The 17,021-nt window shown below is 37.7% G+C and overlaps 1 protein-coding gene across 1 annotated transcript in view; it reads left to right on the top strand.

Annotated features, from left to right (window-relative positions):
* Positions 1-17,021, top strand: part of ghra (growth hormone receptor a) — a 127,001-nt gene that overhangs the window by 49,688 nt on the left and 60,292 nt on the right. The gene's annotated exons all lie outside the window — the stretch shown is intronic.

The following is a 17,021-nucleotide window of genomic DNA, read 5'->3' as shown; positions in this document are numbered from 1 at the left end:
CAATGAGTCAGGTCCTAAATCAACAATCGGTGTATTGGTCTGTCTGCACGTGATTTATCAAACATTAACAAGCGGGCTTCAGACTAAGCGCTTTATCACGTCTTATGTCTGACGTGAGTTGCAGAATGCACTGTTTGCTCAGATGTGTGTGGAAAGATTCACTGTTGAGCAAACGCAGCATTTTTTCCTGTTCCGGCCCATGATCAATAATAGCGAAGGGGGGTTAAGGGGAGTAAACGGACGGACAGCCGGACAGATGGGCCGGCTGCTCTGTCAAAGTCCAGGGACAGCTCGATTCGGCGAGGGCTGCCAGCTAGTCCAACTGTCAGTGAACCAGTTGAAGTATTTAGGTGAAAGAATGATGGCACGCTGAAGGCAGAAACAGACTTGATTTGGAAACTTTGACACCATCTGTTGACTTTTTAGTAGAATGGAAGCCTTTTGATGAATTGCCTTTTGATTTTGGCTGGAGAAAATTCACATCTGTAGTATTCTTTGTCATTCATTTATATCAGGACGAGATATTAAGGCTATGATAATAAAAAAAAAAATACGTATAAACAATTCAAGATGTTGTGGAATGCTGAACGTTATCAGACGAGAAGCTTTCACACTACTGATAATACAAATAACACAAATTTTAACACGATTTTTTATTTTTTATAATTTTTGTGTCAAAAACCTAAAAGTGGCACCCTAAATGTATTTATTTTTTGTTAACGGCCCTTGATTGAAAAAGTTGGGACAACTGTGGTTTATATGGATGTGTAGCTACATGCTATATATTTTAATAAATTAGGGTATTTGATATGAACTGAGCAAAAAGTTTTGAAATCCTGGCCTAACGTACCAGTTGAACGGAAAATGAAATTGTCTCTATATTGAAGCTATATATATATTAGGGATGTCCAATAATGGCTTTTTTGCCGATATCCGATATTCCGATATTGTCCAGCTCTAAATTACCGATACCGATATATATAGTCGTGGAATCAACACATTATTATGCCTAATTTTGTTGTGATGCCCCGCTGGATGCATTAAACAATGTAACAAGGTTTTCCAAAATAAATCAACTCAAGTTATGGAAAAAAGTGCCAACATGGCACTGCCATATTTATTATTTAAGTCACAAAGTGCATTATTTTTTTTAACATGCCTCAAAACAGCAGCTTGGAATGTGAGACGTGCTCTCCCTGAAATAATCCTGATACCCACTACAACTATGGGAAACTCTGTACTTAACACAGCCATCCTTTAAAGTGCATGAACATTAATAAAACTGCTTCAGTCTAGACTAGTAGATAACACAGCCGTCTTTTAAAGTGCATGGGGGAAAAAAGGCACAAAACATAAATAAAACAGCTTCACTCAGTCCAGACTATTACCGGTAGTCTATTTGTGCAACAGATGAAGCTCAAAGAGTGGGCTAATTCTTTTTCTCCTTGTCATCACGTGTGAGAGGTAGATTTTTCTGAATGAAAACAAGCATCTGCAAGGGGTTCTGGGTATTTGTTCTGTTGTGTTTATGTTGTGTTACGGTGCGGATGTTCTCCCGAAATGTGTTTGTCATTCTTGTTTGGTGTGGGTTCACAGTGTGGCGCATATTTGTAACAGTGTTAAAGTTGTTTATACGTCCACCCTCAGTGTGACCTGTATGGCTGTTGATCAAGTATGCTTGCATTCGCTAGTGCGTGTGTCAAGCCGTAGATAGTATGTGACTGAGCCAGTACGCAAAGGCACCGCCTTCAAGGATTAATTGCCGCTCTGTACATCTTCCTGTGTCCGTGTACACAGCGGCGTTTTAGAAAGTCACAAATTTTACTTTTGGAAACCGATACCGATAATCTTGAAACCGATACCGATCATTTCCGAATTTATCGGCCGATAATATCGACGGTCAGATATTATCGGACATCCCTAATAAATAAATAAATAAATATATATATATATATATATATATATATATATATATATATGTGTATATATATATATATATATACAGTATAGGCCAAAGGTTTGGACATACCTTCTCATTTCAATGCGTTTTCTTTATTTTCATGACCATTTACATTGTAGATTGTCACTGAAGGCATTCCTACGACCTATAATGGCAATTATGACATCACATTGATAATTCTGATAATGCAAAATCAACTGATAAAATGAGCCAACAATATTAAAAGGCTTATGATCTTCATGTTTGTCGTTGGTCTCTCTGTTGCGGCTTGTGTTGATGCCTGGCTCCTCAACCACTCCCTTGCCCTTCGCTATGGTCGCATATTTCTGAAGTCATGATACTTCATGAGTGGCCTGTTGTGTACAGAGAAAAGCAACATGACGCGACAGTCACCACCGTGGCAGTTCCTGTGTACGAGGAAGACCTTTCACTCGCAGTTTCTGAGACGTGCATTGAAGAATTGGATTGTTTGTTTTTCCCCATGGAAGACAAACAAAGTTCCTTCAAGAACAAATGATAAGCAAAGGGAGTAGAGTCCTTTTCCAAATGCTGAAAATCAATGTCAGTGATGACCACATCGACACGGAGGTTATGTTGTTTTAACAGTTTGTCCTTCTGTTCGTCTGCTGGACTCTCAGCACGATTTCACAAACTCACCAGGACAATTTTCATGGAATTTGTTGGACAAATCAGAGAGAGAGAGAGAGACAGGCAAAAATAACCAAAAAAAACAACATTCATTTTCGTGGTTTGGCTGTTCTGTTCTTTTCTGTTAAAATCTTTTTTGGTTTGTCTCTCATTGCTTCTAGTTGAAAAAGAAATGAGGCTTCAGTCCCGTTTCACTTAAAAGCACTAATTAACAATTGGCAAGGCAATAAAGGTGTTTTTTGATTTTTGGCAAGCGTGTCTGTGTGTGTCTGTGTGTGTGTGTGTGTGTGTGTGTGTGTGTGTGTGTCTGTGTGTGTGTGCGTGTGTGCTTGCGTCACTGCCACAAGTATAATCCCCAAAGACTGCTCATTCTCAGTGATCCACATGGAATGAGACAAAAGTCTAGTACGGGGATCAGCAACCCGCGGCTCTTTAGTGCCGCCCTGGGGGCTCCCTGGATTGAAAATGGAAAAAGATGGGGATAATAATTTTTTGTTTTGGTATGTTTTTTGTTTGAGGACAAACATGACACAAACCTTCCAAATTGTTAGAAAGCCCACTGTTTAATATGTTTGTGTGTATGCTTCACTGATGAGAGTATTTGGTGAACATCGTTTTGTCCTACTAATTTTGGTGGTTCTTGAACTCACCATAGTGTGGACTGTTTGTTTACATGTAAAATCTTCCACTCCTTCTTTGTCTCATTTTGTCCACCAAAAGTTTCATGCTGTGCATGAATGCACAGAGGTGAGCTTTGTTGATGTTATTGACTTGTTGGAGTGCTAATCAGGCATATTTGGTCAGTGCATGACTGCAAGGTAATCAATGTTAACATGCTATTTAGGCTAACTGTATGTACATATTGCATCGTTATGCCTCATTTGTAGGTATATTTGAGCGCATTAATATCCTTTACTTTTATCCTCTTTGTATATAATTTTGTTTTGAATGTCTCATGACACATTATCTGTATGTAATATTGGCTGCATTTCAGATAGTTGTTTGTATGCCATGTTGTTCCAGACCACAGGAAACCAACCATTACCTAGCTTACCAAAGATTGTAATAAATCTATTAAAAGAAGACTGCCGTTTCCTTTAACTTGGACACACACATCTATACCTTTGGCCATTAAAAGCCAGTAATTTCCAGGAGTTATCTCACCTTCTGAGTAGCCTCTGATTTACTAATGGTTTCTAATGTTGTAAATATGTGTAGAATAAATATTAAATTTCAACATTTCTGTCAACAAAGAGTTGGTTCAGCCTGGGACACATAGTCATTTTGATAGTAGGCTACTATAGCTAATATAGACACCTACGTCATGTGTTGCCTTAATTATAAGACTTGTATGCGGCTATTCATTTGCGGCTCCAGACAGATTTGTTTTTTGTATTTTTGGTCCAATATGGCTCTTTCAACGTTTTGGGTTGCCAACCTCAGTAGATGGCCAACCTATCTCCAAGCCTGGATATAGCCAAAATAGAAAGCCTCCATGTTACCCAAATAATTCTAGCCATTTGAATGTTGTATTGTTTGATTTGAAAAGTCTGAACAAATAAAACACAGGCAGGTTTGTCTGAATTCATCCACTTATTTTGTTTTAGTCAATCAATCCAATCCAATCCACTTTATTTATATAGCACATTTAAACAACAAAATGTTTCCAAAGTGCTGCACAACAATATTAAACACAATTAAAAACAATATAAAATAAATATGATTAAAAACAATTTCAAAGGGTAAAACCAATTAAAACCGTAAATAGAAAGCAAAAAGCAAAATTTTAAAAACACAGAGGACAATAGAGGACCACACAACTCACGTAGTGTTAAAAGCCAGAGAATAAAAGTGGGTCTTAAGACGAGACTTAAAACACTCCACTGTGGGAGCAGTTCGAACATGGAGGGGCAGAGTGTTCCAGAGCTTAGGGCCGACCACAGAGAAGGCCCTGTCTCCCCTGGTTTTAAGTCTCGTCTTGGACACCACGAGCTGGAGCAAGTCAGATTTAATTAAATAGCGCCAATTCACAACAGAAGTTATCGCAAGGCACTTCACACGTGGAGCAGGTATAGAACCATGCTGCTCATACATTAAATAGAACCAAGCAAGAACAAAAAACATCCCTCAATAGATGAAACCTCGAACAGAACCCAGGCTGTGTGGGGTGGCCGTCTGTCTTGAGCTGGTGGGTTGAGGTAGAGCATTGTTTTTCAACCTTTTTTGAGCCAAAGCACATTTTTTTTCATTGAAAAAATGCGGTGGCACACCACCAGCAGAAAACATTAAAACATTAAACTCAGCACACAGTAAAACGTTGTTCTGGCAATTGTTGGATATGAATTCAACCATAACTAAGCATGCATCACTACAGCTCTTTTCTCAAAGTAGGTGTACTGTCACGACATGTCTTGTCTTGCGCTCCGATTTTGGTGGCTTTTCCTGTTTTGTTGGTATTTTCCTGTCTCAGTTTCATTTCTTCCCTGAGCGCTATTCCCCGCACCTTCTTTGTTTTAGCAATCAAGACTATTTCAGTTGTTTTCATCCTTCTATGTGTAGACCTTGTTGATTGTCATGTCATGTTTGGATGTGCTTTGTGGACGCCTTCTCTGCTCCACAGTAAGTCTTTGCTGTCGTCCAGCATTCTGTTTTTGTTTATTTTGTAGCCAGTTCAGTTTTAGTTTTGTCCTGCATAGCCTTCCCTAAGCTTCAATGCCTTTTCTTAGCGGCACTCGCCTCCTGTTTAATTTTGGTTTAAGCACCTTTTGACCTGCACGCTGCCTCCCGCTGTTGTCTGCATATTGTGATCATGACAAAGCAATTAGCTACCTGCTGCCACCTACTGATATGAAAGAGTATTACACGGTTACTCTGCCAAGCTCCAGACAGCACAGACACTCAACAACGGCACATTAGTTGCGTATTCTAATTACTGGTTTGCAAAAAATATTTTTAACCCCATTAAGTGAAATTACATAATTTCCCACGGCACACCAGACTGTATCTCACGGCACACCAGTGTTCCGCGGCACAGTGGTTGAAAAACACTGAGGTAGAGGGACAGAACAGAGGGACGGAGGGTAGCTATAGAAAGAAAATTGCATTGAGAGTATAAGCGACCAGGGGATGGACGAGAAAACAATGCGTACAGTAGCCGTATAAACAACAGTCAGTATGTTTTCATTCACTAAATTATTGCAATTTATGAAATAATTTGGCTTCAAAATAAGATTTCTTAAAACACATGAAAACATCTTAATCTGATAGGGTTTGGCTTTTGAAAAATGGGAATAACACACCTATACTATGCAATTGGAAACCAGTTTTCTCTCGCGTGTAAGCGTTACCAGAGTGTTTTCACAAGCGTAGAAGAACAATTCAGTGGGCAGGCTGGGGGGGCAACTGTTTACACCAACGAGCATACAAAGTAAATATAGACAAGCTGGAAGAAGTCGATATTTTTAAATATATGATATAAAAACATACCGGTTTAATAGATGTCAGGATGTTCTCCACGAAAACCCTTTAAATATGTGACATGATGCCCGCACATACAAGCCGAATGTGGAGAAAAGCCTCCTTACAGCCGTATTTTGACACCAAAACTTGGTTGTATACACTATTAAATTAATTTAGAGTAAAACAAATAGGTGTTTGTTTCGTTAGTCAGTATACAACAACGATAAATAGCGGTAGATCACATGACTTCAAAGCTTTGATCATTAATTCAGATCATCCACAACATCGTTATTTATACTTTTATATGGTAATGTATAGAGATGCTTTAAAATTTAATATCGGAAATGATCGGTATCGTTTTTTCATTATCATTTTTTTATTATCAATATCGTTTGTTTTTTTTGTTTTTTGTTTTTTTGTTTTTTTTTATTACATCAACATAAAAAACACAAGATACACTTACAATTAGTGCACCAACCCAAAAAACCTCCCTCCCCCATTCACACTCATTCACACAAAAGGGTTGTTTCTTTCTGTTATTAATATTCTGGTTCCTACATTATATATCAATACAGTCTGCAAGGGATACAGTCCGTAAGCACACATGATTGTGCGTGGTGCTGGTCCACTAATAGTACTAACCTTTAACAGTTAATTTTATTCATTTTCATTAATTACTAGTTTCTATGTAACTGTTTTTATATTGTTTTACTTTCTTTTTTATTCAAGAAAATGTTTTTAATTTATTTATTTTATTTTATAAATTTTTTTAAAAGGACCTTATCTTCACCATACCTGGTTGTCCAAATTAGGCATAATAATGTGTTAATTCCACGACTGTATATATCGGTTGATATCGGTAATTAAGAGTTGGACAATATCGGAATATCGGATATCTGCAAAAAAGCCATTATCGGACATCCCTAGTAATGTAAGTTAAACGTCCATATCTGGGTTTTCCGGAGATTGCTGAGATACTTGTGGCGGTAGGGGCGTGGTCAACATGACATAATCATATACTTTGTATAATTTTCTAGGAATCAAATATTTCCTTAAAGAGGCTAAAAAAAACTATACATATATTTAAAAAACAATCTGTGTTATCAATATATCGCTCTTGAATAATCACCTGTAGTTAATACCATGATCATTGTTTGTTACAAAACTAAATGTGGGATATGGCGTGGCGCAGTGGAGGAGTGGCCGTGCGCAACCCGAGGGTCCCTGGTTCAATCCCCACCTAGTACCAACCTCGTCATGTCCGTTGTGTCCTGAGCAAGACACTTCACCTTTGCTCCTGATGGGTGCTGGTTAGTGCCTTGCATGGCAGCTCCCTCCATCAGTGTGTGAATGTGTGTGTGAATGGGTAAATGTGGAAGTAGTGTCAAAGCGCTTTGAGTACCTTGAAGGTAGAAAAGCGCTATACAAGTACAACCATTTATCATTTATATAAATAATAATGGAATTATAAGTGTTTGTATATAGTATATTATTGGTACAAATGTTTAACTAACACGTGTACAGGGATGTTTCACAACTGTCTGTCTGTCTTTACTGTGTATATATTTGAACAGTGTTCATGTTGTGTACAAAGTGTATTCATAAAATGTTGTGTAATGGAAATTTCATATTTCTATGAAGCACAAGATCAGAGCCCGATGTATCCTAGTTTTACTACAACTTGTATTTGAGATTGTTTATAGGGTTAAGCGAAATAAGTGTTCAACTTCAGCCTAAACCCTTTCGATCTGTAAAATTGTCAATTTATGAATGTAAAACTGTTTGTTTATTTTTTTGACCACTGACCGAAGAAATAATAATAAACTAACTAAAAAATAAACTAATAATTGGTAATAACATGTTTTTCTTATATTATATCAGTTTGCTCTATTTTTTAATTGTTGTTAGTTATTGTTCAATGTACTTTGTTGATAATGTTTCAAGTTTCTAAAGACTTCTCCAACCTTTTTAACCATTTGTTTTTTCTTTTATTAAAAACGACTAGCCACAACAGCGCTAGCAAGCGAACTTAACATTGTGTTGTGTGACATTAACGTTTGAGCAACGTTGAGTTATTGATATATTGTTATTGCTTTGCACTCTTTCGAGTGTTACTATATTGTGAATGCACTAACGTTTGATTTACCGTAACTGTATCAGACTGTTTTTTACGTGTTTATTGAATCGAGGAAAAGTTCCCCTCCACTATGTGATATAAATGTTGCACTACATGTTATACCTTGCTGTTGTTAAAAGATAAATGAAATACCACGTCACTGACTTTACCTCGGGGAAAATAATAAAAAAGCTGTTTATTCATTTTGGGAGTGAACGGAGTTGTCAGAACGCTGGTTTGTAATCTATTAATAAAGTTTGACTGACCTATCTGACTGTTTTGTTGACATTCCCTTTAGCGCAGCTCCATCTAATGGATGCATATCGTAACTCCAGCCTCTACTGTAGCGTCTATTCTATGTGCCTTATAATGCGGTGCGCCTTATATTGTGGTGCGCCTTATATATGAACAAAGTTTTAAAATAGGCCATTCATTGAAGGTGCACCTTATAATCCGGTGCGCCTTATAGTGCGGAAAATACGGTATATTTAGTTAGGCATGATATTTACCCTAGTACCCCAGCTCTTTAACATTTACTTGCAGTACTCAATTTACTTATTGATGATTACTAATTTAATGCAAATCTTTCAAAAATAAAAAAAATGACATAAGATCAAATGGGCATTCAAACGGTTAAATCATGACATGTTTGCTATTTTTTTTGAGGACTGAAGTTTATTGAGAGATATAAGTAAAATAAGTAGAACAAAACATGAACTCCCTGAGGACTTGTTGTCATTTAGCTACTCTATTGCTATTTACTTAGGTATTCCCCAGAGGGTTTAGCACTTTGAAACTGTTCCAAAGAGCATGTTGTTTGGAGGTATGAATTTTAACCTACTGTAAATCACTGTGCGAGAGAGAAAAGGTCCATTCTTACTTGATGCACAGCTGCACCTGAAGATGATTTATAGACGGACAAAGACGTGCAAACACTTACTAATCAATCAAGCAAAAACAATTAGTCAATATATTTGCATAAAAAAACAACTGGCAAATGGCTGGGGCTTCATCAACTTAGTAGAATATTTTTTTATAGTTAAATACAATGATTGAAAGTCTACTGCTTTTTATAAAGGAATATGGCAGCCAAGCATTTACTTCTCATGGGTGTGTTCTGAAATATGACCAAGCATTTGGGCTCATGTGGTGATCGACCTTTGGAAGACTGGTAAACACATTCAGTGCTGTGTTTTTTCTTGCCTTGTGTGAAGTGCCAAGATAAAATAGACCTGGCTACTGTGGCTTTACCGAGGCATGCAGAACACATTGTTATTGCGGATAAATCATTTTTAGCCATGGGCTGAACAATGAACGTGTTTGTCAATAGGGGGCGCATGGGAGTGCCGCTGCCAATGCAAATTCTGTATATATAGTAAAAACAGGCAAATTTGATCAAATAAATTAGTTGACAATATATAGTGATTAAATACGTCATTAAAAAATATTTTTGACTATTGTATGACTTTTGAGTATTAATAAAAGCTGTAATGTACCACTTGATTAGGTAAAGCAACTACTAGAAAATGGCTCTTATTTGTACAAATGCATTTTATACGTATGTTTTTACTCTTTTCCAAAAGTAATGATCTTTAACAATATAATAATAAGATTGACTGATATGTTTTTTTCAGGGCCAATATCGATATCAACTGCTCATGATGTTGAACTTGAAATGATCACAACACATAAGTACTTGCAGATTGTTATTGATGAGACGTTGTCTTTTAAATCACGGCTAAAGTTAAAATTAAATTGTTATTTTTCTTTAGAAACGAGTCCTGTTTTTTCCTACAAATTCGGAAAGGCTTGATTCCGACCACTTTTATGCCTTTGCTAGTTTATGGAGACATGCTTTTTATGAACACTTAAAAACAGATACTGTATATGACTGTGCCTTACGTTTAATTACTGGTTGTGGAAACCTTGTCCACTATTACACTTTGTATGCAAAGGCTGACGGTCCATCTTTGTCAGTCCGCAGAATTTCTTGATGGATGTTTTTAATATATAAATCACTTCTTGGTCTGGTTCCCCCTAATTTATGTTCTTTTTATGTGTAGAGTCTCCAGTCGCTACAGTTTGAGGTCACAGGACATTCTTGGTGTGTTGGTTTCAAGAGCCAACACAAATCTCGGTAAAAAGCCTTCAGATTTGCTGCTCCATGGTCATGGAATGAATTACAAAAAAATCTGAGGCTACCTGAACTCATCACTTTGGGGGAGTTTCAGGGCATTTTAAAGGATCGAGAAGCTGTTTCTATTGGGCACTGTACTTGTTTTGAACTTGTTTTTTTTAAACATTTTATTTTTTACCTATTCCGTGTTTTATGTTTATGTTACAAATAATTTTTACTTTAACTATAGTGTGTGACTGCTCCTTTTTTTTCAAAGCATTGATCTTTTTCTATGAAAGCATTAACCGATTTTTCATGAATAGTATATGTCAGTAAACAGCTGGACAAGGCTTTAAAAAGTAGTTTTTTGCATTATTTTGAGTAAACATTGGACCAGTAGTGACAGAATTTTTTATGCTGCGCTAATGTTGTGGTTAATTTAACATCAAACAACATGAGGGGATTTCACAAACAACTTTATTACGTGTGTCTAATGCTGCGGGTGAGACGAGCATCAAACATTTCCTGGGAAAATTGGTATAAATATGGGATAACCAGTGCTGTACGCTTAGCTTTTTCACTAAATGCTACTAAGTGCTACTAAATGAAAAAAATGAGTAGCACAGACATTTTTTTGTAGCACAGAACAAATTGTGTAGCAATATGAAATGTCCTAAATATCACAATTTCATTATTTACACTCAAACTAGGTACACATGTGCACTCATACATATAAAAACAATGCCATCATAAGGCCTACTGTAACTGTAAACTACACATAAACACAGCTTTCAGCGCGAGTGATCGACACTTCCGCGTTAATCACAGTCCAATTTTTCAATGGTTATGGTTTAAATTTGTTTCAAACACGCTATACAAATGGGCGAACATTTTACTCCAGTTTTATCAAATTTGGATGTATTTCTTTTAGAAGCAAAATGGGATGAAAGGTTTTTTTTGTTTTTTTTGCGGCATTCGCGATTTAATTTGTTGCACCGTACAGCACTGATTACTCTACATTGCAATAACTTGCCATCTACTCAATTGTATACCATTTTTATAGCAGTTTATGGATTCAATACATTGTAAGGTTTCCTAATGAGGAACTCTGAAATATTGCAAACACTTAAATAAAATACATTTTGGGCTTCACGTAGCTTTCAGGCGAGACATTTTTTTAAGCTGCCCGACATAATTGGATGTTACAGAAAGTATGAAAATGCTGCCTTTTCTTCTATACTTTAATAATAAGCCCCCTATTTGTCAATAGTTTGACACAAAGTTGGGATTTTTGTTGTTTTTGTTGTTTTGTTCTCGTTATTCCCATTGGGTTGAGTTTTTTTCTTGCCCTCATGTGGGATGTTGTTGTGGTTTGTACAGCCCTTTGAGACACTTGTGATTAAGGGCTATATACAAACCCCGTTTCCATATGAGTTGGGAAATTGTATTAGATGTAAATATAAACAGAATACAATAATTTGCTAATCATTTTCAACCCATATTCAGTTGAATATGCTACAAAGACAACATATTTGATGTTCAAACTGATAAACTTTTTTTTTTTGCAAATAATAATTAACTTTAGAATTTGATGCCAGCAACACGTGACAAAGTAGTTGGGAAAGGTGGCAATAAATACTGATAAAGTTGAGGAATGCTCATCAAACACTTATTTGGAACATCCCACAGGTGTGCAGGCTAATTGGGAACAGGTGGGTGCCATGATTGGGTATAAAAACAGTTTCCCAAAAAATGCTCAGTCTTTCACAAGAAAGGATGGGGCGAGGTACACCCCTTTGTCCACAACTGCATGAGCAAATAGTCAAACAGTTTAAGAACAACGTTTCTCAAAGTGCAATTGCAAGAAATGTAGGGATTTCAACATCTACGATCCATAATATCATCAAAAGGTTCAGAGAATCTGGAGAAATCACTCCACGTAAGCGGCATGGCCGGAAACCAACATTGAATGACCGTGACCTTCGATCCCTCAGACAGCACTGTATCAAAAACCGACATCAATCTCTAAAGGATATCACCACACGGGCTCAGGAACACTTCAGAAAACCACTGTCACTAAATACAGTTGGTCGCTACATCTGTAAGTGCAAGTTAAAGCTCTACTATGCAAAGCGAAAGCCATTTATCAACAACATCCAGAAACGCCGCCGGCTTCTCTGGGCCCGAGATCATCTAAGATGGACTCATGCAAAGTGGAAAAGTGTTCTGTGGTCTGACGAGTCCACATTTCAAATTGTTATTGAAAATATTCGACATCGTGTCATCCGGAGCAAAGGGGAAGCGAACCATCCAGACTGTTATCGACGCAAAGTTCAAAAGCCAGCATCTGTGATGGTATGGGGGTGCATTAGTTCCCAAGGCATGGGTAACTTACACATCTGTGAAGGCACCATTAATGCTGAAAGGTACATACAGGTTTTGGAACAACATATGCTGCCATCTAAGCACCGTCTTTTTCATGGACGCCCCTGCTTATTTCAGCAAGACAATGCCAAGCCACATTCAGCTCGTGTTACAACAGCGTGGCTTCGTAAAAAAAGAGTGCGGGTAATTTCCTGGCTCGCCTGCAGTCCAGACCTGTCTCCCATCAAAAATGTGTGGCGCATTATGAAGCGTAAAATACGACAGCGGAGACCCCGGACTGTTGAACGACTGAAGCTCTACATAAAACAAGAATGGGAAAGAATTCCACTTTCAAAGCTTCAACAATTAGTTTCCTCTGTTCCCAATCGTTTATTGGGTGTTGTTAAAAGAAAAGGTGATGTATCACAGTGGTGAACATGCCCTTTCCCAACTACTTTGGCACGTGTTGTAGCCATGAAATTCTAAGTTAATTATTATTTGCAAAAAAAATAAAAAATTATGAGTTTGAACATCAAATATCTTGTCTTTGTAGTGCATTCAATTGAATATGGGTTGAAAAGGATTTGCAAATCATTGTATTCCGTTTATATTTACATATAACACAATTTCCCAACTCATATGGAAACGGGGTTTGTACATAAACTTTGATTGATTGATTGATTGATTGATCTTAATGCCCATCCATGTATGTCGTGTTGTGATTTGATGGAATCATGAAACATGACACTGTCGCGCTTCATTAATGAGCCCACACGCCAAGTGCTGCGAATGGAGGCTTGATTGAGATATAGATATATATATACATACATACATACCTTTTTTAGTTTTCTTGCTTGATTGTATTTTTAGAATGTAAATAAAGAAGTTATGGGTGGCAAATGGTCATTGGGCTGCGCTTTGGACCCCACTGGTCTAAGGCTACGTTCACACTGCAGGGTAGAATGTCCAATTCTGACTTTTTTGTCAAATCTGATCTTTTTATGGAGTCATTTACATTACAAAAAAAATGTTTTATGTCTAATGTGAACACACATAATGTCACACGTGCTACAGAAGTAATAATGGCTATAATTCTAGTATGTTTCAGTCCTGGGCGCATTTGTGGCAATTTCAAAGATTTTGTGCAATCAAAGTCAACATTTTCTGGAATGAAATATTGCGTGGAGAAGATTAGGAAGGAAGAGGGCAAACATTTTGGACTGGTGTAGTTTGTGGAACATTTGCTTCGACATCTGCGCCGAAGAGCGCATGGGCGAGCAGTCGGAGACGGGAGTGGTAGAACAATAACGTGAGTTCCCCAAATCATATTATTGTTGCCTGTTTTCTGCTCATTTGTCAACTATTTATTTTGCAACCATCTATTTTGGCAAAGGATTATGACGCTTTACGCAATTTGATGACGTTCTGGTCGGATGAACGCGACTAGAGCGTTCAGACATGAGACATTGTATTTATATCCACATACGAAAATCGGAATTGCGCTGTTCACAAATCAGATACAGGTCAAAATATCGGAAATGACCTACAGTGTAAACAAGGCCTAAGTGTTTTGTAGCAGAGGAAAGAGGACACGTTAAGATGGATCTGTTTATTTCCATTCTCTCCATGTGTCAGGCCCAATGATTGATACCGCTCTGTGACACTGTGTTCCACACCGCAGAGGTGGTAACCAGCGGCAACCGGAGACGTTCAGCCCACTCGGCCTGTGCACATGCACTTCCGCACACAACAGGCAGTGTTTGCGGGTGTGGACATCAAAAGTAGAACACATTTACATCTCTTACATTTTTGGCTTAAAGAATGAGAGGCGTACTCTTCAGATGCATCCAGTTATAGAGTATTTTCCTTATTTGCTTAATACAGATGTCTATAAAGTAGGCTGCATTAATACACATGACTGTAAGCTGTGCAGTGAAACACATATGCATAAGTGCTGACTTGGCGGCTTTCGTGACACGTTAACTGGTGTAACTCAAATGTGCCAAATGAAACTATGTAGGTTATTTTTATATCCTGATATATTTACCATCTTAGATACACCACACACATGGAGGGACCAGAGCAGAGAGACAGAACTCCCAATTAGAAATGTCCGATAATGGCTTTTTTACCGATATTGTCCAACTCTTAATTACCGATTCCGATATCAACCGATACCGATATATACAGTCTTGGAATTAACACATTATTATGTCTAATTTTGTTGTGATGCCCCGCTGGATGCATTAAACAATGTAACAAGGTTTTCCAAAATAAATCAACTCAAGTTATGGAAAAAAATGCCAACATGGCACTGCCATGTTTATTATTGAAGTCACAAAGTGCATTATTTTTTTTAACATGCCTCAAAACAGCAGCTTGGAATTTGGGACATGCTCTCCCTGAGAGAGCATGAGGAGGTTGAGGTGTGGGGGGATGGGGTAGCGTCCCGGAAGAGTTAGTGCTGCAAGGGATTCTGGGTATTTGTTCTGTTGTGTTTATGTTGTGTTACGGTGCAGATGTTCTCCCGAAATGTGTTTGTTATTCTTGTTTGGTGTGGGTTCACAGTGTGGCACATATTTGTAACAGTGTTAAAGTTGTTTATACGGCCACCCTCAGTGTGACCTTTATGGCTGTTGACCAAGTATGCTTGCATTCACTTGTGTGTGAAAAGCCGTAGATATTATGTGATTGGACCGGCACGCAAAGGCAGCGCCTTTAAGGTTTATTGGCGCTCTGTTCTTCTCCCTACGTCCGTGTACCACTCCGTACAGCGGCATTTTAAAAAGTCATAAATTGTAATTTTTCAAACCGATACCAATAATTTCCGATATTACATTTTAAAGCATTTATCATCCGATATTATACTTCCAATGCATTTTCTCTTATATATTTGTCATTTTTGCATGGTGTTTGCTGTCATTTCAACAGTGGTCCATATCTTTGGTCTGTGTAGCGTACTCATTTGAGCTCAGGTAGAACAAACTGTACCAGCTTTCACTCACAGACCGAGACATTTGACCAAAGATGACACTTAGTGCACACAAGTGTACAGTTGCAACTATTTTTGTGTGTGAAGTAGGGCTGGGCGAAAAAACTCTAATGATATATATCGCAAAATTATCTGTAACAGTGTATAATGTTCATCAGTAGATCAATCATGGTCAACCCTTGACGAAAAATACATATTTTCGTTAAAAAAAAAACCTTGCTGGTCTTGCAAGTAAGGGAAGTTCATTTTCAGCTACTCTCCAAACACAAGTACAGTCTCCAATAAAAGATAACATATTTAAAGATGTTAGATTTCACAAAGAAACCGCACCACCCGCGACCTTGAGAGGGACAAGCGGTAGAAAGTGGATGGATGGAAGGATGTCAGTTAAAGAATTGTGAAATACTTCATATCAGCTCGGAACAACAAAATGAACATTTTTCAAGATCGCTGATTCGCTCCTTTTGCTGTCAATCAGAAAGGGATTCAGCCTCAGACAGATCATCCAATCATCATGCGGAAGCCCATCAGGCCAGCCGAGGCAAAGCCCACTTTCCATTCATTTTCATAGTTTCATAGACACCGAGCATGAGAGAGGCATTTATCCAATGACCAATCCATTTTGCCAGCAGTGGAAAACCCCACCCAATGCTCCCACATTGAAGTCAAAGGGTGCTCAGCTTCAACACTGCTTTAATGCACTGTGACATTACCACAATGAATGAGAAGAAAGTCGTGTCAGCTCTCGTGAGGATAGCTAATTTTGAACAAAAGTTGAACACAGTCTCGCGCATATTTATATCTTAAGGGGGGTTGAGCTTCCCTTGCAGTCTTAGAGCAATTACCACTGGTTTTCCCATCTCACCTATTAGCTTTGTAACGTTTAAACATGACACAAATAGTGATTTCATTTATGTCGTGATACTTAGCCATATTGACTGATTTGTAAAAAAAAATATTGTGATATGACTTTTTCCCATATCGACCAGCTCTAGTGTAAAGTGATCAATGTAATCCTTCCCTTAAAGTAGTTTTATTAAAGAAAATGTAACTTTTGGAGAGAGTTTATAGTATATTTTAACTAGAGATGTCCGATAATGCCTTTTTTGCCGATATTCCGATATTGTCCAACTCTTAATTACCGATTCCGGTATCAACCGATACCGATATATACAGTCATGGAATTAACACATTATTATGCCTAATTTGGTTGTGACGCCCCGCTGGATGCATTAAACAATGTAACAAGGTTTTCCAAAATAAATCAACTCAAGTTATGGAAAAAAATACCAACATGGCACTGCCATATTTAATATTGAAGTCACAAAGTGCGTTATTTTTTTTAACATGCCTCAAAACAGCAGCT

The sequence above is a fragment of the Nerophis lumbriciformis genome, linkage group LG33 (genome assembly GCF_033978685.3).
Source record: "Nerophis lumbriciformis linkage group LG33, RoL_Nlum_v2.1, whole genome shotgun sequence".
Lineage (NCBI taxonomy): Eukaryota > Metazoa > Chordata > Actinopteri > Syngnathiformes > Syngnathidae > Nerophis > Nerophis lumbriciformis.
This window is presented reverse-complemented; position numbering and strand designations above follow the sequence as displayed.